Source organism: Monodon monoceros, unplaced genomic scaffold (genome assembly GCF_005190385.1).
Source record: "Monodon monoceros isolate NGI ecotype Baffin Bay Population unplaced genomic scaffold, NGI_Narwhal_1 Super_Scaffold_22, whole genome shotgun sequence".
NCBI classification, from domain to species: Eukaryota; Metazoa; Chordata; class Mammalia; order Artiodactyla; family Monodontidae; genus Monodon; species Monodon monoceros.
This window is the reverse complement of record NW_021703779.1, coordinates 123128345-123152486: the sequence shown is the minus strand read 5'-3', so window position 1 is coordinate 123152486 and position 24142 is coordinate 123128345. Positions and strand designations below refer to the sequence as shown.

Here is a 24142-nt window from a genome sequence, read left to right as displayed (position 1 = left end):
CACACACACACACACACACACACACACACACACACACACACACACACCAGTCCACCAGCACTATGAATGTATTCATTAATCGGCACAATATCCCAACAGAGGCAGGTAATGGTACTATCCATAAGGACTTCCGAGACCCTGTTTCATCATCTCTAAGGTGGAAATAATAATGGGTACTTCTTAGCTTTTTGCTGAGGCTTAAATAACAAGGTAAATAAAAAGCATGGTCCAGTACCAGTAAATCATAGTCATTATTAGATATTAACAGGCGAGTAAAGGCTAAGGCCAAAGCCACCTAGCACTGAATTGTTCGGTCAACTTCACGAAGCACCACCAATTCAGCCCACTATCCCCTGCCCAAGATGCAACGTCCTCAGTCACATCCCCTTCCATGAACAGTTTGACCCAAACAAGAATAAACAAGTTGCCCGGCTACAGAACGAATCCCTGCGCTCCTATTATTAAGAGCGATTTCCAGGTCACTGACTAGGATCAAAGCGACCAAACCCAGAGCTGTGGTCCTGGCTCAGTCTGTTGTGCCGCTGCCTAACTTTGGCTTTGTCAACACCAACACTTCTAGGGCTATTCAGTCAGCTCCATTCACAAAGCCCTAACACTCCCCTTTGTCACCAGGGTGGGAGGGCCGGAAGTAATCTACATATCAGAAAATCAGGTTCATGTATGGTGAGAATTAAAGATATACTGTGGAGAACGAACAAGCGGTTTCAGATCGCTGAATATTTTCATGAGCCATCAGGACACTATAGACATAGGTTACCCATTTTCAGGACTCAGACAATGATAAAAATCCAGTTGTTGCTAAATCCTTACTGAACACAATTTATCCTTTCTTTGGGTGATTCAGGTCATCATAAATCCCGATGCTGCTGTGGGAAATATAGATTGGGCTAAATCTCCTCTATCCTTCTGATATAACCTCTATATTTACTCTCTTAAAAGACTGTTGGCTTATCCTTTGTCTCCTCCTTATCAAGGCAGAGTACGCGATGCCAAGAGGGAAAAATCCAGCTCTAAGCTTTTCAGTTTGGATTCTATGAAATGAAAGTTTGCCAAATATTTTTAGTTTCAATTGTCAGATCAGAATGTGACAGCTAATACTGATTTTCTTGTTGAATTATGACTTTTATTTCCCCTCAAATACACAAAATATTCCAACGTTTGGCACCTTTTAGTTTCACTTTCCAGAGGATAAAATTGCAAATCTCGACATTATTGAATCTGAACTTGTTTCCAGGACTGCAAAAAACACTAACAGTCCCCATGTTTGGAAATAAGAGAGATGGAAAGCTTCCTCCCCACATGCTTTTTTTTTTTTTTTAATGTAACTCATAATAACCCTGATGTTTAATTCAAACAGATTCTAATTTCCAGGTCATTCTTGGGGACAAAAATTTTGTCTTTATCACCATTTTAAAGAGCACAAGGCTGCTATCGGCTTGCATTTCAGACACATGCATGAGAAGCTATAGGCTAGCCCAGAATTTCAAGTTCCTTTCCATTCCACAGTCTTTTCCCCCAGGCTCTTAACTCACTGCAGTCATCGCAAGCCTCCTTTATCTCGCTTGCTCCCCCTCTAGTGGAGGTGCTGGGGATCAGGGTCCCAGAGGCCTGTAGGAGGCTAAATGGCTGATCACCCAACTGGAGAGCCAGCAAACCACTGAGTGTTGACTGTCACTACTCACCGGCACAACACTGAAACCCTTCTGTGTATCTTTCTTCCGGAAGCTCTGTGACTCTTACCTAACTAGAGTAATGTGTTCCATTGCGATTTCCCTAACAAATTTTTCAGTCTGTCTGCCATTTATTATCACTGTGCAACAGCAATTCTAAATGCCAGTGATGAAATACTCCTCCCTGGAAAAAAAAATTGCGTTGGGCTGAGTTGTAAACAATGGATCTAGCTACTGTTTCAATGAAACACCAATGAATGGTAAAGCTAGCAAGTGAAACTTTTTTTGGTAACAGCTTTACTGAGATATAGTTCATAAAAATACAATTCACCATTTTAAAGTATGGACTTCAGTGGTTCTTGTATAGTCACAGAGACGTGCAATCAACACCGCTATCTAGTTCTAGAACATTCCACTACCGCCCCCCAAAAGAAATCCTGTACCTATTAGCAGTCACTCTCCATTCTGCCCTTCCCCCAACTCCTGGTAACCACTCTACGGATTTGCCTATTCTGGTTATTTTATATAAAGGAAACTATAATTTATGACCCTTTGGGTCTGTCTTCTCTAGCATAACGTTTTCAAGGTTCATCCATGGTGCAGTATGTATCAATACTTCATTCACTTTTGTGGCTGCATAATACCCCATTGTATGGATAAAACAATATTTTGTATAGCCTTTCATCCGTTGATGGACATCTGGGTTGTCTCCAGTTTGGGGCTATTGTGAATAACGCTGCTGTGAACTTTTGCGTGCAAAGTTTTGCGTGCACATGTGTTATCAATTCTCTTTGATATATACCTAGGAGTGGAATTGCTGGGTCATATGGTAACTCTATGTTTAACTTCTGGAGGAACTGCCTAACTTTTCCACAGTAGCTGCGCCATTTACACTCCTATCAGCAACGGATGTGGACTCCAATACCTCCGCACCTTCAGCAGCACCTTTTAGCGTCCATCTTTTACAGTACAGCCATCCTAGAGTGTGTGAAGTGGTATCTCATTGTGACTTTGATTTGCATTTCCCTGATGGCTAAGGATGTTGAACATCTTTTCATGTGTTTACTGGTCCTTTGTGTATCTTTTTTTGGAAAAACGTCTATTCAGAGGTTTTGCTCATTTTTACTTGGGTCTTTTTTCTTTTGATTATTGAGTTGTATCTGTTCTTTATATATTCTGGATACTAGTACCTTATCAGATACGTGATTTGCAAATATTCTCTCCCACTCTGCAAGATCTTTTCACTTTCTTGATGACGTTGTTGGAAGCTCCCTATCAATTTTTTAATTAAAATAATCGCTAATGCCTCAGGCTGAATAATATTTTTTCATCGTTTCTAAAAGTGCTTCCTATATGTAGATGGACCTAGAGATATTACTCCTACTACCACTGACCCTCTGACCCTGTGCTGATCCTTAGCTAGACTGGACCGTAAATACTTTATCAGGTGTCCATCTGTCCTTAGGACAATGGACCTCCTCAAACTTCCCAGAAAGCTTTTTAGTAGCTTTAAAATGATCATGCTGCATTGTGAATGCCTGCTTTTGAGCAAGTAAACTCGGTGCTTTTTAAAAAAAATTGGTATTATTTGGCCAGGAGGATTTGGGTTAGCAGCTTTTCCCACGGGAATGCAGTATAGCTGTAAGACTTTTAGAAATCCTCTCTTTAATCAATACTACCTTTTACTTTACACTCCAAGACAGCTCTGCCATCTGGTTTCCCATTTAAATTAAATTTGTCCAAAAGTTTAAATTTTCTTGATATCATTCAGATCTAGTTAAGCTTAGACTTAACTGCAGTGGGGGGCAGGGTAGAGGGCAATCCAGGCTGAATCCGTGACAAATCTGAGTTCTAGCATATTCGGAGCGCAATGCTGCAGTAGCTACTCAGGCATGGTAATCATGTCCATCTTTAAAGATCCACAGAAGCAAGGCCTCAGGTCAAGTGGCCTAACGGAAGGGCCTAGGCAACAATGAAGTAGCCCACAGGCTTGGAGTTGCTTTTATGATCTAAGGCTTCATCTGGACCACAAGTATCAGAGGCACAGCTGCAAATGAACTTTTGGGATGAAAGCTTATTATGGGCTGAATTGTGTCTCCCCCGCCCCTGAAAAAAAAAAGAAAAAAAGATATGTCCAACTCCTAACTTCCAGTACCTCAGAATCTGACCATATCTGGAAACAGGATCTTTACAGAGGTGATCAAGTTAAGATGAGCTCATTAGGGTGGACCCTAATCCAATATGACTGGTGTCCTTAAAAAAATGGGAATTTGAACACAGAGACAGGCATGCACAGGGGGAAATCCATGTGATGACACAGGAAGAAGGTGGTTATGTGAAAGACAGAGGATTGCCGTGATGCATCTACAAGCCAAGGAACGTGTGAGGCTACCAGAAGCTCCTACCCTCGAGCCTTCAGAGGAAGTGTGGCCATCCCAACACCTTGATTTCAAACTTCTAGGCTCCAGAACCAGGAGACAAAACATTTCTGTTGTTCTAAGCCACAAATACAGTTTGTGGTGTTTTGTCACGGCAGCCTTAGGAAACTAATACACAACTCTAGGCACCGTGCAGGAGAACTTTTGGTATCTCAGGTGGAAGGCTTGTCACGTCCTACAGTGGCCATCCAAGTCCCCTCGGCACCAGCAGGGCCAGCAGTAACATCTTTGAAATGAAAATGCGCATTTCTACTTTACTAAATGTTACGAAACTTCAAGTCTCATTCTGGCTGCGTGTATGGTGTGTAATAAAGGGAGAGTAATGGTTGTCTGGGTCAAATTGATGAGCTCGCGAACTAAATAAGTCAAGAAATCAGCGAAGAAATCATAACCACCTCCTCACCCTAACTCATTCTTCATAACTAATGAGGATGTCTTATTGGGTGATATATGAAATTTCATCATGAGCTTACTGACCATGTAGATATTGTGATGCTGTGTAACTAGTGGGGTTCAAAACAGGCTAAATGATGGTGATAATGAGCGTCTGGAGATTATAATATAATCGCCACAAATGTATGCTAGGCACTTCAGGTTGGTAGAAATTGTAAACAGTCTGCATCCTGATCCAATCAAACTTGAGTCAAATACAATCAATCAAGTCGGTATTGGTATAAATTAATGAGGCCAGTTAAATAGAGGCAAGGATTCTTTCCATTTTACCTACACTTATCCCCTTTTCATACACTGCCTGTGGGCTGATATTACACACGACGGTGTGGGAGAAAAAAAATCACTGAAACAAATTTATTGAGACTTGTTTGGTAAGCATTACATGTTTAACTTTATTTCATGATATTGTCATTTATTCATTAGACAAACAGTTATTGAGCCCTTATTATGTGTGCTGGGCAACCAAGACCCATGCATGAATAAGAAGAGCTTCTGAACACTGGTGGCAGCCCCACACAGGTCAAACACACACACAGGTCTCCAGAAAAGCTTTGGGTCTGTCATAGCAAATCTAAGGATTTTAAATCTTAAATTCATAAAAGGACTCGAGAGATTTTGCACCCTCACTTTACTCCCAGGGGAAAAGAAGCTAAAGTAAAATGTGTCTAGAAAATATAGGGTATTTCTCATTCCATATATATCTCCCATTTAGGAAAGTTCGTTTACTTTTCTGCCAAAGTATATTTTAGCAAAACCTGAGTTCTCATTTAACAGCAGAAAGATGATGACTGAAAGCTTGGTAAGAAAGAAATGCTCAGTACTAATCTGGTTACTTTTGGGGAAGGGGGAAAGGAACATGACACATATTGTGTACCTCCTCTGTGCAGAGTTTTCTAGAATTCTCTTAAACCTTACAGAACCCTACGAGGGAGACACCCTTCTCCTCCCCCTCGTCATCATCACCATCACCATCATTTGTATTATTACCATTTCATAGGTGAGGAAACTGAAGTTCAGAGAGGGGAAGTGACTTACCTGAGGTCACACAGCCCGTAAGAGGCCACTTCATACCCTTCCACATTGCCAAATGCTGCTTCCAAAGTACAGCTTCAAGGAAGTTATCCAGCTTTCAACACCTGCTCACTGAACGTAGTCTTGTGCATTTGTCCCAGTATTTTATTAGTGACCATCTATTATGTTTATGACCTATACACTCCTAAATACGTTCCTTTTATTTCGTAATCCACTCCTCCCTATGTCTTGTGTTTTCCAGTGATATATTTTAGATCTGAGGAAGTTTATATTTCAAAATGATTCATTCTGTTCTGCCAACTGCAAGGCAAGACTGCAATAAATGTTCTCTTGTTGATCAAGAGTGTGTATTTGTGAGCAGAAAGAAATACTATCTGAATTCACATCATGTTTTGGACCACCACCAACTAATACACTGACATGCCGATATACTGGATTGTTTACATACAAAGTAAATGTCAAACAAAAGGAAAATCCTTTTGTCAGTTACTAGATATTCCTCTTAGCTTCCGGGACATGTCAGATTGAAGCAAAATGCGCCTGCTTCATTCTGTCATTACATTTGACCTAAACTTCATTTAAAAGACTGGAGAAATCATTTTAAAGCTGTAGTATTGATTAGGCTTTAGAAAAGTATTTGCCTTGGAATTTGATTTAAGTCTTCCTCAACATTCACTTGTCAAGAAGGTAACAGCTTTACAAATGAAACCAAAAAGGAGGCATTTCATCCTAATTTCATTTGAAAAAAAAAAGATTTTATAGAAGTAGACAAATTGCAAGGGCAACAAATTATCCTACCACCCACAGCTCAAATACCTGCTTTGGCCAGTTTACCAGTAATCTGGTCAGGACACGACCAGGACATTTACTGCTCGATGGCAAGGAGCACACTGAAAGGCGTGTTGACAGCTGGTATTAGAGCTTTCCTTATGTTTACCTTTTTCTTCCTCTTTCAACAAGAGATTCCTGTTCAGAGCCTTTCTGGCTCTATGATGCTCAGCGACTGTGGACCGCAGCCCTACTCAGCCCATGGGGAAGCCGGGATTTCCAGCAAGATGTCCCCCACTGCCAGTGAGATCAAAGGGACACAGACAGAGGCTCCCCCGCTGACAGTGGGTCTTTAACTAGCCCTCCAGTGTGTGCTGGGGACTGCTGAGCTGGCCTTACTACCATGTACACATGAAAGAACACCTCACTCCTCATAGCTACTGGTTTCTATAGAAACAAGAAAGAATCTGTTCTTTTGCTAAAATTTTCCCCTAAAGCTTTTTCTAGCACTGTATAAAACATTTATTTTTTGCTATCACAGTCCTCCATTTATAGCATCATTTAACCGATCAAAGAACAATGGGCTGAGTGAGGATGAGCGTGTGCTCCGTGTTCAGAAACCAAATCTGAACGCGCATTAAGCAGCCGTGGTCAGTTCTTCTCTCCTGGGTCACACTAGGACTCAGGTATTTTAGAGTAACTACTTGAAACAATGGTGAATCGGAGAGTGAAAAGGGGTCAACAAGGTATTTACTCCACCATGCGCTGACTTTTCCAATTCAGAATACTTCAGCAGTTACAGTATTTAAATGAACTCTGTCTCATCCGTGTCACCATAAATTATCCTTGAAAACTCCAGGGCTCCTGACCACAGGAACGTGAGTCACGGCCTTGACGCCTGTGTGGCTTTGCTTCGAGATAACGGCTGGGTTTCCCTGCTTCGTTATCATGTGCCCTTCTCCAGGGACCACATTTGCTCAGGAGTTGCTAAGGCTAGTAAATATTTTATCTGTCCTCTTGTAATCACCAAGCAAACAGATTTGCCCTCCGTCACATAAAACCCGCAGAGCTGTTAGGTCATGAAAGAGGTATTGAACTAGGGCTGTGCTTAAAAACTAAGAATGGGAATCTCTGTGGCATAAATCAAGACTAAATCCGCTACATGGTTGCATGTGCCTAGTCTTCTGTCAGACTCCATTCATTTATTCCCGCCTCAATAAATATTGAACGTCAACTATTTGCTAGTCATGGGGTTTCAAGCACTGCAGGTAAGGTGCAGCACTGAGCAACAGACACCGTCCCTGTCCACCCAGAGTTCATAGTCTAGCATGGGAGACAGGCATTAAACAAATAATCACACAATGAACCACGATTGTAAGAAGTCCTATGAAGCAGAAATACCAAGTGCCTAAGAAGGATTCTAATGTAGTCTAAGGGGTCCCAGAGACACCTGGGTGTTTTGCTAGCACCTTGCTTATAAAACAACTACAACATAGGGTTCCATTTCAGGTGAAATTTACTCAAAATTTGTGCGTGTTTTGCAAAATCGTGGAACTGTCAGCGATCTTGAGAGGTGAATGGCTTCAGGTGAAATTAACTTGAAACCTGTGCATGTTTTGCAAAATCACAGGACTGTCAGAAATCTTAAGAGGTAAATGGCTCAGCTCTTCAGAACAAATAGATGGTTTTCTCAATCTGGAGATTCTTAAGAATGAAGCCTCACAGACATCCTTGGTGGCTCATCTGGTGTTTGAACATATTATAACTCTGGGAGTTCCTTCTTAGCTACCAAGATATCTAAAGGACCACACCATGAAGTAATTCATCCATAAGGTGGTCTTCAGCTGGGGAGGCGGGGAGGGGGGGATGCAACTGCACTGAAATGCTGTATTTCATGCTCTGAGTCCAATACAGGCTGAGCACCAGAGTCTGAGGACTAACTCTCTACTCCTAAAGCACATGTACAATAAAATAAATCCTTGGTATTCATGATGATCCAGTTTTGCCATTCACACAATCATTACCATTTTCACACTCTTCATTCTTTTTTCTTTTATTCTGTATTTGAACTTCTGGGACAAAGTTGGTCTCTGGTTAAAAAAGAGACACTTACACATGTACATTGATAAAGAACATGAGCTTTAAAGTCACACACATTGGGTCTGAACCCTAACTGGACCACCTATTAGTGTATAAACTTGGGCAAATCATATAACATTTTTAAGTCTTGGTTTTTTTCTCTGTGAAATGGGGATGGTAGTAACTCACGAGGTTGTTGCAACACACCTGAAAATGCACTTTTAACTGACATGTACTTTTATACATACTTTATAAATATGTATGTGTGTATACCTTCCTACCTTATTGCTACTGTGAAAAGAAATAAAGGAAACCTCATTTAAAATGGAGTCAGAAAGCTCTGAAGGGGGAGCTCTCACGCACTACCACTCTGCCACTGGCACACCTCAGTAGGAAAAAGTGTACCCTGCATTCCCCAAGAGGAAGAAGCTTACTTTACACACCCGAGCAGGAGGAAGAAAGACTTTCTCTTCGCCTAGCAACAGCCCAGCCAATGAGAAACCACCACACTCAGCCAGTGAGAAGCCACCACCACCCTGAACTCCGGCTCTACTCCAAAGAACTTTCATTTAAAACAGCCCCTCCCAACTTCCTCCTTTCCTCTATAAAAGGACGGTCCTCTTTGTTCTCCAGGCTTGCCTATGGCTTGACACAGTTTGCTTGTCCTGATTGCAATTCCTCTTTTATGCTCAAGTAAACTAATTTTGCTGGTAAAATAACTAGCTATTTTATTTTTTTAATAGGATTTGTTTTTTTAAATAAATTTATTTATTTTATTTATTTGGCTGTGTTGGGTCTTCATTGCTGGGCGTGGGCATTCTCTAGTTGCGGCGAGCGGGGGGGGGGGGGGGGGGTTCTCTTCGTTGCGGTGCGTGAGCTTCTCATTGCGGTGGCTTGTCTTGTTGCAGAGCATGGGCTCTAGGCACGCGGGCTTCAGCAGTCGTGGCTCACGGGCTCTAGAGCGCAGGCTCAGTAGTTATGATGCATGGGCTTAGTCGCTCCGCGGCATGTGGGATCTTCCCAGACCAGGGCTCGAACCCGTGTCCCCTGCATTGACAGGCAGATTCTTAACCACTGTGCCACCAGGGAAGTCCTGCTATTTTATTTTTAAGGTTGACATTTCATGGTGTCAGAAGTGGGATCCGAAGGTGCCAACACCGCTCCCCAACAACAAACTAATGACTCCCAGAACTGTGTGAGGTACGCACCTGAGCCGCTTGCACTCTCTCCTTCTGTGAGTTATCTTTTTCTTTTGAGTTCAGTAAGCCTTCCCTTGGATCCAAACTCCCTTCCTTTGGTCAAGCTCTCTGACTTTATTTGGGAACTGTTTTTGTTTTTATGAAGGCATTGCCCCTTCTGGTGAGTATTCTTCTGTTTTCTAAACTTCTGACTTTTGAGCAGTTGGATCCAACTCGGCTAAATTATCTCGGGAGTGTCCCACTTTCGGGACCCCAGCTGGTTTTATGTTTAAAAACTATGGTCCCTCCTTATGTACATTTTAACTAAATGGATCAATGTGACCAAAAACAATTTAGAACTCCAGTGGCATTTATGGGGAACTTTTGACCTCCCTAAACTTGTTTTTCTCAGAACTAAATTAGAAGATCATGGCTCTAAAATTAAACAGACTGAATGGGATGCCTATTTTAATTGGCTCCTGGAGGCTTCCAAATTCATTCAAGACTCTAAAATCGCCTCTTTACAAAATACCATTTCTAAATTAACTGAGGCAAATAAACAATTGGAAAAAACCAAAAAGCTTCTGAGGTCTCTTTTTTCCCTCTCCCATCCTCTATGTCTCCAGGTACACTGCAGCCATCTTGTGCCAAGGTCCCACCTGGTGTCAGCTTCCTCTTTCCCTTCTGCACTGTCCCCATCTCCTCCTTTTAATCCTTTTGCTGAACTTCCCTTTTTCTCTGAACTTCTCCCCACTTTCTCCTCCCCTGAACCTATTAAAACCTGCCTCTTTAAATCAGGCCCTCTGAGGATCCAAATGCTAAACCCCTAATTTCTTATGTTCCCTGGACTAAAGCTGAACTACAAGCTATAGTCAGATTTTCCCAAAGTAACGGAGGACCCCCACAAATTTGCTGAGGAATTTAATATGGACATTCAAGCTTATCAGCCTGGTTTCTCTGACTTATATCAGCTAGTTCACATGCTTGTCAGTGAAGGTCAAGCCAAACACTGGATAAAAACTGCTAACTGGGAAAATCCAGAAGAGTCCCTAGAAGTACAAGCAGGAGACCAACCCTATGTTTATTATATGATCAAACTCAGGGAATCGCCAGGCAACTCCAGTTGGCAACTTCTAGGGCTTTCCCAAAACCTAGTGATTGGAATAAGATTCAGACTTGCACTCAGAAACACAAATGAACCTCTGCACAATTATTACAGTCAACTCCAAACTATTTTTAAGGACAATTCTGGTCTCTCGATGTTGAATCCGTTCAGGCAGCCTTTAACTCTATGTTCATTAACGGGCTGAACCAGGATCTTTCTCTTCTAGTTCAAAGAGGATGGAATGGGGAACTACATCCATCCAAATTTAGTTAATTTAGCAAACCGGCTCACCTGCACCCTGTACGATTCAACTAAAAGGAAGACCACTAAAATCCTCAATTTTAAACTCCAACAAATGGAGGTCTCTAAAGAAACAAAAACAAACCCTCCCAGTCTCTGCCATTATTGGAAAAAGCCAGGACATTGGAAAGAAGACTGTTACAAGCTTAACGCCCCAGACACCTTCAGCCCTCTAACCAGCCTTTCCAATGCCCTCCTAACCCCCAGTGATGGGGCTCTGAGGAACTACAGGGGCTCTTCCAAATCCTCCTTCTTAATCGGCTTGAAAAAACCACTCTCCAGATTGGGAATGAATCTCTCTATGACCTTATTGACACCAGAGCCTCACTCTCAGTGCTCAACCCCACCGTTATTAAACAGCCCCTACCTCAGAATACTAAGAGGGTTCAAATGGTGGGGATCCCAAATAAAGCTCTTCAGGTTCCTGTTTCTAAACCTATCCCCTTTGATTTAGGCCCTCTAAGAGATACCCACCCTTTGCTCCTTAGTTCCTCCATCCCTATTCATTTACCGGGCTGAGATTTCTTAGAAAAATATCATGCTGGAATTTCTTTCTCCCAAAAAGGGAGAAAAATTCTAGAATTTGATAGGAGCAACCAAAATAGCCACCTACTGAGCGAATCAAATGACCCTTCAACATCTTTTATTTGCTCCATCTCTGATGGCACTGGAGCTAATTCTAAGGAAACTAATCATTTGTCCCTATAAGATCAGCTGCCACCCTCCTTATGGGCAAAATCCTCAACTTATATTGGCAGAATCCTCCTATTAAGATGCAAATAGATCCCTCAAAGCCTCTCCCTGGAATTAACCAACACCCCATAAATAAAGAGGCCCTCCAGGGCACTAAGCCAATAATAGATGATTGTAAGACCCAGGGTCTCATTATCTGGTGCGCTAGTCCCTGCAACATCCCTATTTTACCTGAAAAGAAACCCAATGACCAAGGATGGAGATTTGTCCAAGACCACCAAGCCATAAACTATACTGTCATCCCTTGTCACCCTATTGTTCCCAATTCCCATACTTTTTTAGCTTCATGCCCACCAAAAGCAACTTTCTCACTGCGAGTGATTTATGTAGCACCTTCTTTAGCATCCCTACAGGTAATGCTAATCAATACCTATTTGCCTTTATTTGGGAAGGACAACAATATACCTGGACAGTAATGACCCAAGATTTTACCAAAAGTCCTTCTTACATCTCACAAATCTTAAAAGCTGATTTAGATGATATAAAATGTTCTGGAGGCTCTACTTTATTACAATATGTAGATGGCTTGCTTCTCTGCTCCCCTTCCCAGGTCTTTTTTCAGGAAGACAGCACCCACCTATAGAAGCTTTTAGCCTCAAAGGGACATACAGTTTCTAAGGAGAAACGGCTGTTTGTTCAAACCCAAGTTCATTATTTTGGGCACCTGATCATGGAAAAAGGGCTGGGCACCTAGACCCAGATAAGCTTCATAGCATCCTGAACTTCCCAAAGCCCAAAACCAAAGTCAATTATGAGGTTTTCTCGGGTTGGCTAGTGATTGTTAGAGCTGGATTCTGAACTTTTCTCTCATGGCCCAGCCTCTATATGCCTTACTAAAGAACAGCAAACCTGACCCTTACTACTTGGGAATACCTGGATGACCCAGCTTTTAATACCTTAAGGGAGAGCTTGATAAATCCTCCTGCCCTTGGACATCCTAATTATCAACTTCCCCTTCTCCTCTTTACATTGGAGAAGGAGACAAGTACTCTCGGAGTAGTCACCCAAAAACTTGGGGATCACCATCGCCCCATAAGGTACTACAGTCAGCAGATAGATACTATGGTATGAGGATACCCCTCCTTACCTCAGAGCCACTTTCCTTTTACTTAAGGCCACCAAAGAGATAGTCATGGGATCCCCTCTCACCAATTTTGTACCCCATGCAGTAGAGCCCTCCTGGATTCTCATCACACTCAACACACTTCAGCCAGTCATCTCACTTCCTATGAAATCCTCATGGCAATCACGCCTCATATAACTCTTTCTCACTGTGATAACCTTAACCCTGCCGCCTTCTTCCCTTCTCTAGGGACAACACTCCTCATGACTGACTCTGACAGATCACCTTTTGCCTCCTCACGATGATTTACAGGAAACTCCTGTCACCAATGCTCAGTTTTCATGGCTTACCAATGGTTCTTGAAGAAATAAAATGTTAAATATTGTGCTGGATATGCAGTTGCAACTCCTTTTAAAGTCATCAAGGTGGCACCTTTGCCTTTGGCCACCTTGGCCCAACAGGCTGAATTACATGATCTTACTTGGGCCTGCATTTCAGCAAAGGGCAAAACTGCAGACAATAGATATGCCTTTGGAGTAGCTCATGACTTAATGCTATGGAAACAGCAAGGTCTCTTTATTTCTAACGGGACTAAAATTTAAAATGGCTCTTATGTCCAGGATTTATTAGATGCCACACTCTTGCCAGCAACTTTAGCTATTATTAAGGTCCCTGGGCATTCCAAACTTGACTCCCTGGAAGCTAAAGGAAACCACATTGCTGACATTTCCGCCAAGAATGTTGCCCTCAAAGGAACGAAAAAATCAAGCCTCTGTCATGTCCAAAGGGATGTTGCCCCAAATAATAACCTAGAGAAATTGATTAGAGAAGCCCAAGTATTGGCTCCAGAAAAGGAAACACAAGATTGGAAATCTAGTAACTGTTCATTTGATAAAAAGGGAGAACTCTGGTTTGGGCCAAATAACAATCCAGCCTAGCCAGGGACTCTAAAATTCCCATTACTGACTACTGTATAGGCATTAAACCATTGGTCTGCAGATAAAATGATAACGTTTATGAATCAGTACTGGTGAGGAGATATCAATAAGGCCACAAAAAGCGCCTACTCTGCTTGCCACACCTGCCCAAAATATAATTCAGGAAAACCTGTTTGCAGTGCTCTGGAACACTTTAAATTGCCCAATGGACCACTGGAGGTTTGGGAGATGGATTTTATTCAATTTCCCCCATCTCATGGATATAAATATGTTTTAGTCATGGTCTGTATGTTTTCCCACTGGGTCTAAGCCTTTCTGTGTAGACAACCTACTGCCTCTTCTGTGGCTAAAATTATTTTAGGAAAAATTATCCTTACCCTCAGGAACCCCTCTTGAGCTCCACAGCAACCAGGGAACCCAATTTACTGGTCAAATACTACAGCAGGTCTGTGTTGTTTGGCCAGTCCTAACGCATTTTCACTGTGCTTCCCACCCTCAATCCTCAGGGCTGGTCCAATGCACTAACAGCAATATTAAGACTCAATTTGTGCTTTTTTGCAACGGGTTTGCCACCAGGACACAGGTGTCGTGAAAACCACCGCTAAACCTAAGCAAAAATGGGAAAGGAGAAGACCCACATCAACACCGCTGTCATCGGACACGTAGATTCGGGGAGGTCTACCACTACTGGCCATCTGCTCTACAAATGTGGTGGGATCGACAAGAGAACCACTGAAAAGTTCAAGGAGGAGGCTGCCGAGATGGGCAAGGGCTCCTTCAAGTATGCCTGGGTCCTGGACAAACTGAAAGCTGAATGCGAGCATGGTATCACCATTGATATCTCCCTCTGGAAGTCTGAGACCAGCAAGTACTATGTGACCATCACTGATGCCCCAGGACACAGAGACTTCATCAAAAACATGATTACAGGCACATCCCAGGCTGACTGGGCTGTCCTGATTGTTGCTGCTGGTGTTGGTGAATTTGAAGCAGGTATTTCCGAGAATGGGCAGACCCGTGAGCATGCCCTTGTGGCCTACACTCTGGGTGTGAAACAACTAATTGTTGGAGTTAACAAAGTGGATTCCACTGAGCCACCCTACAGCCGGAAGAGACACGAGGAAACTGTTAAGGAAGTCAGCACCTACATTAAGAAAATTGGCTACAACCCGATACAGTAGCACTTGTGCCAGTTTCTGGCTGGAATGGTGAAAACATGCTGGAGCCAAGTGCTAACATGCCGTGGTTCAAGGGATGGAGAGTCACCCGAAAAGATGGCAATGCCACTGGAACCAACCACACTGTTTGAAGCTCTGGATTGCATCCTGCCACCAATTCGCCCAACTGACAAGCCCTTGCGTTTGCCCCTCCAGGCCGTCTACAAGATTGGTGGTATTGGCGCTGTCCCTGTGGGTCGAGTGGAGACTGGTGTTCTCAAACCTGGCATGGTGGTCACCTTTGCTCCAGTCAACGTGACAACTGAAGTCTGCTGAAATGCACCATGAAGCTTTGAGTGAAGCCCTTCCTGGGGACAATGTGGGCTTCAAGGTCAAGAACGTGTCTGTCAAAGATGTTTGTCGTGGCGATGTGGCTGGTGACAGCAAAAATGACCCACCGATGGAAGCAGCTGGCTTCACAGCTCAGGTGATTATCTTGAACCATCCAGGCCAAAGCAGTGCTGGCTACGCGCCTGTGCTGGATTGTCACACAGCTCACATTGCCTGCAAGTTCGCTGAGCTGAAGGAGAAGATTGATCGTCGTTCTGGGAAAAAGCTGGAAGATGGCCCCAAATTCTTGAAATCTGGTGATGCTGCCATCATTGATACGGTTCCTGGCAAACCCATGTGTGCTGAGAGCCTCTCTGACTATCCTCCTCTGGGCCGCTTTGCTGCTCGTGACATGAGACGGACGGTTGCTGTGGGTGTCATCAAAGCAGTGGACAAGAAGGCAGCTGGAGCTGGCAAGGTCACCAAGTCCGCCCAGAAAGCTCAGAAGGCTAAATGAATATTACCCCCAATACCTGCCACCCCAGTCTTAATCAGTGGTGGAAGAACGGTCTCAACTGGCCACTTAAGTTTAATAGCAAAAGACTGGTTAATGATAACAATGCATCGTAAAACCTTCAGAAGGAAAGGAGAATGTTTTGTGGACCATTTGTTTTGTGTGTGGCAGTTTTAAGTTATTAGTTTTTAAAATCAATACTTTTTTTTTTTTTTTTTTTTGCGGTACGCGGGCCTCTCACTGTTGTGGCCTCTCCCGTGGCGGAGCACAGGCTCCGGACGCGCAGGCTCACTGGCCATGGCTCACGGGTCCAGCCGCTCCGCGGCATGTGGGATCCTCCCGGACCGGGGCACGAACCCATGTCCCCTGCATCGGCAGGCGGACTCTCAACCACTGCGCCACCAGGGAAGCCCTAAAATCAATATTTTTAATGGAAACAACTTGACCAAAAATCGGTCACAGAATTTGAGACCCATTAAAAAAGTTTAATGAAAAAAAAAAAAAGACTCAATTTGCAAAATTTGTAGAAACCCTTCCATTTGTAGTATCCTGGCCAAAGGCACCGCCATTAGTCCTTCTAAATCTCATGTCTAAACCCTTTTAGAAGTGATAAACTCTCACTCTGAGATAATCACAGCATGCCCAGTACACCTGGCACCTGCTTCTTTTGATCCACAACTGATAAAAGGAGGTCATCCTTCAAAATTATAAAGGCTTAATTGCTTCTGTTGAAAATAACCACGCTCTAGCAGAGCAATCTTTTCTCAGTGTCTCCCATCTTCTCTGGACACGAAGACTTTAAACATCATTCCTTACCACCTGGAGATTTCACCTATTGGACAAGACACCTCCAGAAAGAGTCTCTTCAAGCTCATTGGAAAGGCCCCTATCAGGTACCATTAACCAACCCTTGTGTTGCCAAACTCCAAGGAATAGACTCTTGGATTCATGTGTCACATCTCTGAAGGAGACAGCTTTCCCAGCATAACCAGACCAGGCCTGTATACCTTTTCTCACTGTTGCTTCTCACCCTATATTCTCCTTCTCTTTATTGGAAAGACAATACTCCTATCTGCATTTCCCAATCTCCTGAGAAAGCAGGAAACCTTTCCGACTGTTGGATCCGTCACCAGAAACTCTGATCTGTTCATGGTGTTGGAGATCCCTTGGTTTTACCTGTAACCAATTTCTCTTTAGTCCCAAATGCCACTGTCAGTTATACGCATAAGCCTACTGGTGTTAACTATCTGGTTAGGCTATTACAGCCAGGTGTTCCCATACCTTGTTTCAAACGTTCTCCAACCATAACCATACTAGTTCAGCTGAGCACCTCAACCTTGGCACTCTTTTTCTTATTTAAATACGATCCATTACCCTGCACCCAAGGGAAATGCAAACAAGCTAACTCCTCTTTTCAAGGCTTTTAGAAAAGACTTCTCTAGGCTGGGATGGTACCTTACAGAATGTCATCCCAATTCCTCTGACCCCGGGCTTGGAAATGTCAATCAGGAAATTCCAGCCAACAAAGCTGCCAATAACCATATGTTAGCTGGAATCCTCTGCGCTACACCTGGCTTTATTTTTGCCTGTGGTGCTTGGCATTTCTCACGGGCATATGAATGTTTAGATAGCTGGTGAACTGGAGATCAATGCTTATGGGATATTTAACTGTCCCAGTCACCATTCATAACAAATCAGAAGCCTCTCATTGGTCCTCCGCATTAAAGCTCCGTGGCCACTTTAAATGGGAACTTCTAGGAGGCGCACATGACTCCAGGTTTGCCCCATAGGTGAAAGCCCTTCTCCCATGGGTCCAAGTAAATGCCAGCGAATGCCGGCCGGATCAGAAATCTCTCCCTAACATTAGGTTAGCTAGCCAACTCCACAGCCAAGGCAGTAGCAGCCCCCAAATGATCACTTGACTCGTTGGCTAAAGTAGTTTTGGACAACTGTACAGCCCTTTGATTATCTACTTGCTGAACAGGAGGTGTCTGTGTAATAGCAAATACCACCTGTTGCTCATGGATAAATGCTTCTGGTAAGGTAGATATTCAACCACACAAGATCAGGGAACAAGCACACTGGTTACAAAAAAATGTCACCTAACTCTCCATGGTCCTTTGATTTGTTCAGTTGGCTACCTTCAGGCCTAGGTAAATGGTGTGGAACAATCACACAGCTTGGATTTGTCACGTTAATTTTTGTTCTGTTTTGCATAATTATTTTTTAACTTTATACCTATTGCCTGTCAAATCTCTGCAGAAGTGATGCACCAGAGAGAGTGATATTAGCTCAGTGCTTCAAAATGACCTCCAACACTTATGACTTTGATAAGAGATAGACTTTAAGTGAGAGGTGCCTGAGAGTTCTCCCTCCTATCCTTTCTTGTTACTCAAATGTAGCCTCAGTGGTTTCCATTCTGTGTACCTTCTGTCAGACATGGGACATGACAACCAGAAAAGGTCCTTCCTGGAACCAAGGGGTAAACCCACCAAAACCTGACTGATCCGCAATGCTTTACAGGAAAGATCTTGATCAAAAGGGGGAACGTAAACATAAATAAAGGAAACCTCATTCTGGGATCGACATGTACACACTGCTATATTTAAAATGGATAACCAACAAGGGCCTACTGTATAGCACAGGGAACTCTGCTCAATGTTATGTGGCAGCCTGGATGGGAGGGGAGTTTGGGGGAGAATGGATACATGCATATGTATGGCTGAGTCGCTTTGCTGTGCACCTGAAACTATCACAACATTGTTAATCGGCTATACTCCAAAATAACAAATAAAAAGTTTTTAAAAATGCAGTTATAGGAGTAGAGCATGTAGCAGGGAGCCTAGTACATAGTAATAATAATAACTAATTAAAGTGAAAAAAAAATAAAGAAAATGGAGTCAGGAAGCCCCGAAGGGGGAGCTCTCATGCACCAGCACTCTGCCACTTGCAGACCCCAGCAAGAAGTGTACCCTGCATTCCCCAACTGGAAGAAGCTTACTTTACACACCCCAGCAGGAGGAAGAAAGATTTTCTGCTTGCCTAGCAACAGCCCAGCCAATGAGAAACCACCGCAGTCAGCCAATGAGAAGCTGCCACCACCCTAAACTCCTACTCTCCTCCAATGAATTTTGTTCAAAACAGCCCCTCCCAACTGCCTCCTTTCCTCTATAAAGAAGGCTCCTTTCCTTAGTTCTCTGGACTTGCTTATAGTTTGCCATAGTTTGCTTGTCCCAAATTGCAATTCCTCTGTGATTCCTGAATAAATTCATTTTGCCGGTAAAATAACTGGCTATTTTATTTTTACGGTTGACACTACATACATACAACCTACCTTACTGATGTATAAACACATCTATCTATCTATCTATCTATCTATCTATCTATCTATCTATCTATATATATATATATACACTTCTGACAGCCTTGCTGCTCTTTTTATCCCCAGGGTTGAGCTCTGAACCCAAAACATAGTTGTTATGCAACAAATGGTTATTGGAAGAAGGGAGAATAGAAATAAAAGTACATTTTAGAGTTAAAAAATATGGAGGCTCTGTGTTAACATGCTATTTTCAAAGACATGTTAACTGGGTTGACAAGGGTTTCTAACTGTACTTTTCCAATAAGTTTGAACCCAATTCTTCTGTTGACTCTGAGCAACATCAATGAAATAGAAAGAACTGTAATCAAATACTCTCAGGGTCATAAACCTAGTTGCAAGCATATGGGTCACTTCATTATACTTGCACCCCTAAGGTTTGTTAAACACCTTAGAATGGAAAAAGTTAACAAATGTGAGATTTATTTTTATCATTATTAAAATCAAATGGAAGAAGCTAAAGATAGCAGAGAACCTAAAAGCTAACATATTCAAACAACTATGTATTTTAAATTATTATGGCTAATGACCTTAAATTTTTTCTAGCTCCATTTCCTAGGAATAAAACCCAAATCATCTCTAATAAAAATATGTTCATAAATTTTTGCTGCTGATGCCTTTAGGGGAATATTGAGTAAAGTGTTTGAAACAGTCAGTTTCCTACAACCAAGAAAATAAAATACAGGGGATACAGCATGTGTTTTTATCATATATATGATGAACTACGTAATGCTCCTTCAAGCAGAGAAATATTCAACTATATACTATGGCAAAATCTTAGGCTGTAGTCACAAAGTCAAGCATTGACAGTTTCCTGGGTCGAGAATAACTGGCCAGTCATTGACCTAATTCTGAACATAACATAAACCAGAGGAAACATAGAGGAACGTATAAAGTCACCCTGGAGAAATCCAAGAAGGCTGCTTAGAGAAGGTTGCACTTGAGCTGAACTTGAAGAATAGTTAGGGTACTGGTGATGGAGAAGGTGAAGGAGATCTCTTCCTGACCACTGGAAGAGTAAGAGTAAAGGCACAGGTGAGGAAGGAAAGAAGGAAGAATAAGTAATTACAAATGTTAAATGGTGTAAAATGGCAGAGCAGGGCTTCCCTGGTGACGCAGTGGTTGAGAGTCCGCCTGCCGATGCAGGGGACGCGGGTTCGTGCCCCGGTCCAGGAAGATCCCACATGGCGCGGAGCGGCTGCGCCCGTGAGCCATGGCCGCTGAGCCTGCGCGTCCGGAGCCTGTGCTCCGCAATGGGAGAGGCCACAACAGTGAGAGGCCCGCGAGCCGCCAAAAAATAAATAAATAAAAATAAATTTAAAAAAAAAAAAAAAAAAGGCAGAGCATAAGGTGTGCTGAGAAAAGGCAGATAAGGCCACATCAAGATGCCTCCAAAGTAGTACACTGAGTAATCCTGATGCTTTTTTCTCTAATCAGGAAGGAACTACCAAAGGCTTTGGAGGAAAATACCTTTCTTCCAGACAGTTCATTGCCTCTCTTATATCAAATGAATGAGGCAGCTCCTCCATAGTTACATAGGCATTTTGGACTTCACTTTCTTAATAATTTCTTTATTAGTTACTGAATACAGTCTAATGATAGTATATCTGTCATCCAAAGTGTCTTAGACATGAACAAAAGATATATTTAAAACGTATCTGGGATTGAATTCAAATGATCAAATAGAGTTGAAATTTAGTCCTAAACACTGTGACGTTGCCAGACGGGAAAGTGCCGCTGTAGATTTATTAAATCTTTCCACAGTGAGGGAGATGTTATTTACAGCATATTTGTTGTTCTATCGTATTTTTCCTTTCTGGGTATATTGAGGTTTCCTTCTCACGCTGCAGAGATTCCCTTACGTTATTTCCTTTTTTGTACCCCCTTCATTTTCCGGTTAACCTTTGAAAATAAAGGGTAGACAAGTTCTAAAGAGGGTCCGTTGTCTTTCCTTCCTTCCTTTCTCCGAGTATTTACCAAACACCTGTCATGTGCCAGACACTGACTTTGACACTAGATGCACCAGAAGGAATAAGATAGAGTGCCCTGTCTACCTTCAAGGAGTTCACAGTCCCGCTGGGGAGACAGCCCAGGCTGAAATTCAGTCCCAAGACGTTTGCAAGCTTACAAATGAGTATATGGAATGGGGAGTAAAAGGTTCCCAGTGGCATGCTGCAGTTTTATTTTGCTCTTGTCTCACCAAAGATAAAACTTCAATCATTCTTTGGCAAAGACTAGTCCTTTGTTTTAGAAAAACCATTTCAAGAGACTCTAGTTACATAGACATAAAGCGCCACGATCTGCCTGGCCACTCAAGACAAAAATTGAGAGGACACGCTCAATTCCTCCCTTTCACTCACCCTCTCCCCGCCACATACACACTCTGGCTCCATCAGCAACTATTTTTGACTCCACCTCCGACATATCTCGTGCATCCACTCACTTCTCTCCATCCATGCACGTCATCGCTCGCCTGCCCCACTGCAACGGCCCCAAGAGCTGGCCTCCCTCGCCTCCTTCTTCACCTCCCTACGGTTTGTTCTCCGAAGGTGCCATTGTAACGTGTAAATCAGATCATGACTTGCCCCACTTCAGCTCCTCCAATGGCTTCCCACTGCAAGTGGGATACAATTCAACTTGCTCCTCTCAGCCTCTGAAGTACCCACTGATCTGGTCCTTGCGTACCTCCATGACCTCAGCCCCTGTAAGGTTACCCTCCTTAACAAGGCTCATTTTGTTCCTTGAACAAGCCAAGCATGCCCCTGCCTCAGGGCCTTTTGTATTCCGCTGCTATCTCCTTGAATAGCTTCCCCGAGATACTCGCTTCACCAGCTTCTTCTCGTTGTTCCGGTCTCAGCTCAACCAGCGCCTTCTCAGACCACCCAGGCTAAACTCGGCCTCTTCCACTTCTGTAACTGCATCACGTCATCCGATTTGACTTCCTTCAAATCACTTACTGCAGTCAAAAATGAGACTGCTGATTTTTTCACATCTGCCCACTCCAATTAGAATGTAAGCTCTGTGAAAACTGGCACCGAGTTCCCTACTGGCCCCTCAGCACCTAGCTCAGGGCCTAGCGTTTAGTGGATCCCTTGCAAGAAGTGGGGAAGGAAGGGAAAGGAGAGAGGGAGGGAAGGGGATGGGAGAGAGGAAAGGGAGGGAGGAAGTGTGGTATCTACTATTCTTGGGAATAGCAATGAAATCACCTTCGACCTGAGTGCAGTTGTTTTCAGGTTCGTTTTTCTTGAATGATTGAGTTGGCCTGTCTGTAGCTTTGGTTGCCTAGATAGGGCTTGGGACAGGGAAGGGAGCATGGGAGACAGGTTGTTCTTTTGACTCAAGTGAGAGGACAGGGCTCCAGCCCATTGGTGGCCTGTTACCTGTGAGGATGAGTGAGGCTTGGGCTCTTTCTGAGAGTTGCTTGCATGAGTCAAGGAGCCCAGGGGAGATACCCCGAAGGCGCTGCTTTCCTGAGGGACTTCGCAAGACTCTGAGCAGCTGACTCTCCGTTGTGTCCATGGGTTTGTATTCTAGCGTTGCATGTCTTTTACTCACCATTCAGCCAAGACTTCTGAACACTAAATCAATACACAGCCCCCAGGACAGCACTGGCTGTGTCTACATGATGCCAAAGCAACCTGCCAATTGATTAGATGCGGTTAAAAAAGAAATCAGTCAGGTAGACAGATTCAACATCATGTAGACAGAGCCACGCTGTCATGAGCTGGCATGACCGTGTTGTCTTAAATTGCTAAAAAATTAACAATACTGGAGGCTGGGGAACTCACCACTTTCATTAACATTTTCCCATAAGTAAGTTCAATAATTTCCCAGTGTCTACAACTAGGATTAAAACTCATGGACCCTGAATTTTAATCACATGAGCTCCACGTGCAAGGGGCCATTTCAATACTGACTTTTGCGTCTCTGATTTGAAGTGATCATGCGTATTGTATAGTTTGCTCCACCTTTTTTTTTTTCTTTTAGTGGGTGCCCTAGGGTGAACCAGCTCAGTTAAGGGCAACTCGCCATTGAGCCACTGTCATAAAAATATGTTAAAGACCGTGGCTCTCTAAGAAAGTAAGGCAGCCCCCCAAAGCTTGGCCACACAGAACCCTCAGGCAAGATTCCCACGTGTTCTGGAGTATTCCGTGGCCCTTGAGGATCAGGGCATCACCCCCTGGAGGTTCTGGTTCAGCGGGGCGAGCCGGGGCACTGGCAGTGCCTGGCACGGTGGGGAAGTGCCCCCCACCCCAGGGTCCCGAGGCAGAGGCGAGGCAGGGCCCGGGCCCCAGGAGAAAGCCAGGAGGGCTTCTGGAAGTGCCCGCTGAACGCTGCCCTTCGGCAAACCATCCTCTGCCCCGAGGCTTTGCTGAGCTGGGACTGAATCCTTCTGGGGTTCTGCACAGGCCGTGAAGCAAAATGGGTGCAGGGACAGGGTCACCGAGGGCACGTCATCACCCACTTGGCGGACCTGACTCCCTGCGTGCCCTCAGGAGGGAGAGTCTCTAGAAGCAGTTCCCTCTGTGGCACTTGTGTTTCCCAACCAGGGTCCCTACGGACCCAGCGGTGTGGTTAGGAACAACTGGAAAACGTCAACCCGCGGATCAAGTTCTAAAAGACTCAGAGGTTAATTTCACTTATTCATTGAACTCCTTTACGCACTTGGTTGTTGTTTTTAACAACCAGCAAATATTTCTGAGTACCTACTGAATGTCTGGCTGGCATAGTGGATACAAAGAGCCTAAGATGTGGGCTTGCTCCTCAAGGAAGCCATAGCGCTCCAGAAGAGGTAGATACTGCAAACAAACAATGACAGACAAGCATGGCAAGCGCTGTCAGCAGAGCTGCAGAAAGCACCGGGGAAGCCCAGAGGTAAACTGCTAAGAAGCCTGGGAGGAGGGGGGGGGGGATAGGTACGGGGGGAGGGGGGTAGAGTAGGTTGGACTGGTGTTGAGAGGTGC

At 43.7% G+C, this 24142-nt stretch overlaps 1 protein-coding gene and 1 pseudogene across 1 annotated transcript in view; one reads left to right on the top strand and one right to left on the bottom strand.

Moving 5' to 3' along the window:
• Positions 1-24142, bottom strand: part of AFF2 (AF4/FMR2 family member 2) — a 499888-nt gene that overhangs the window by 417754 nt on the left and 57992 nt on the right. The gene's annotated exons all lie outside the window — the stretch shown is intronic.
• On the top strand, positions 14416-15992 carry LOC114906154 (annotated as a pseudogene).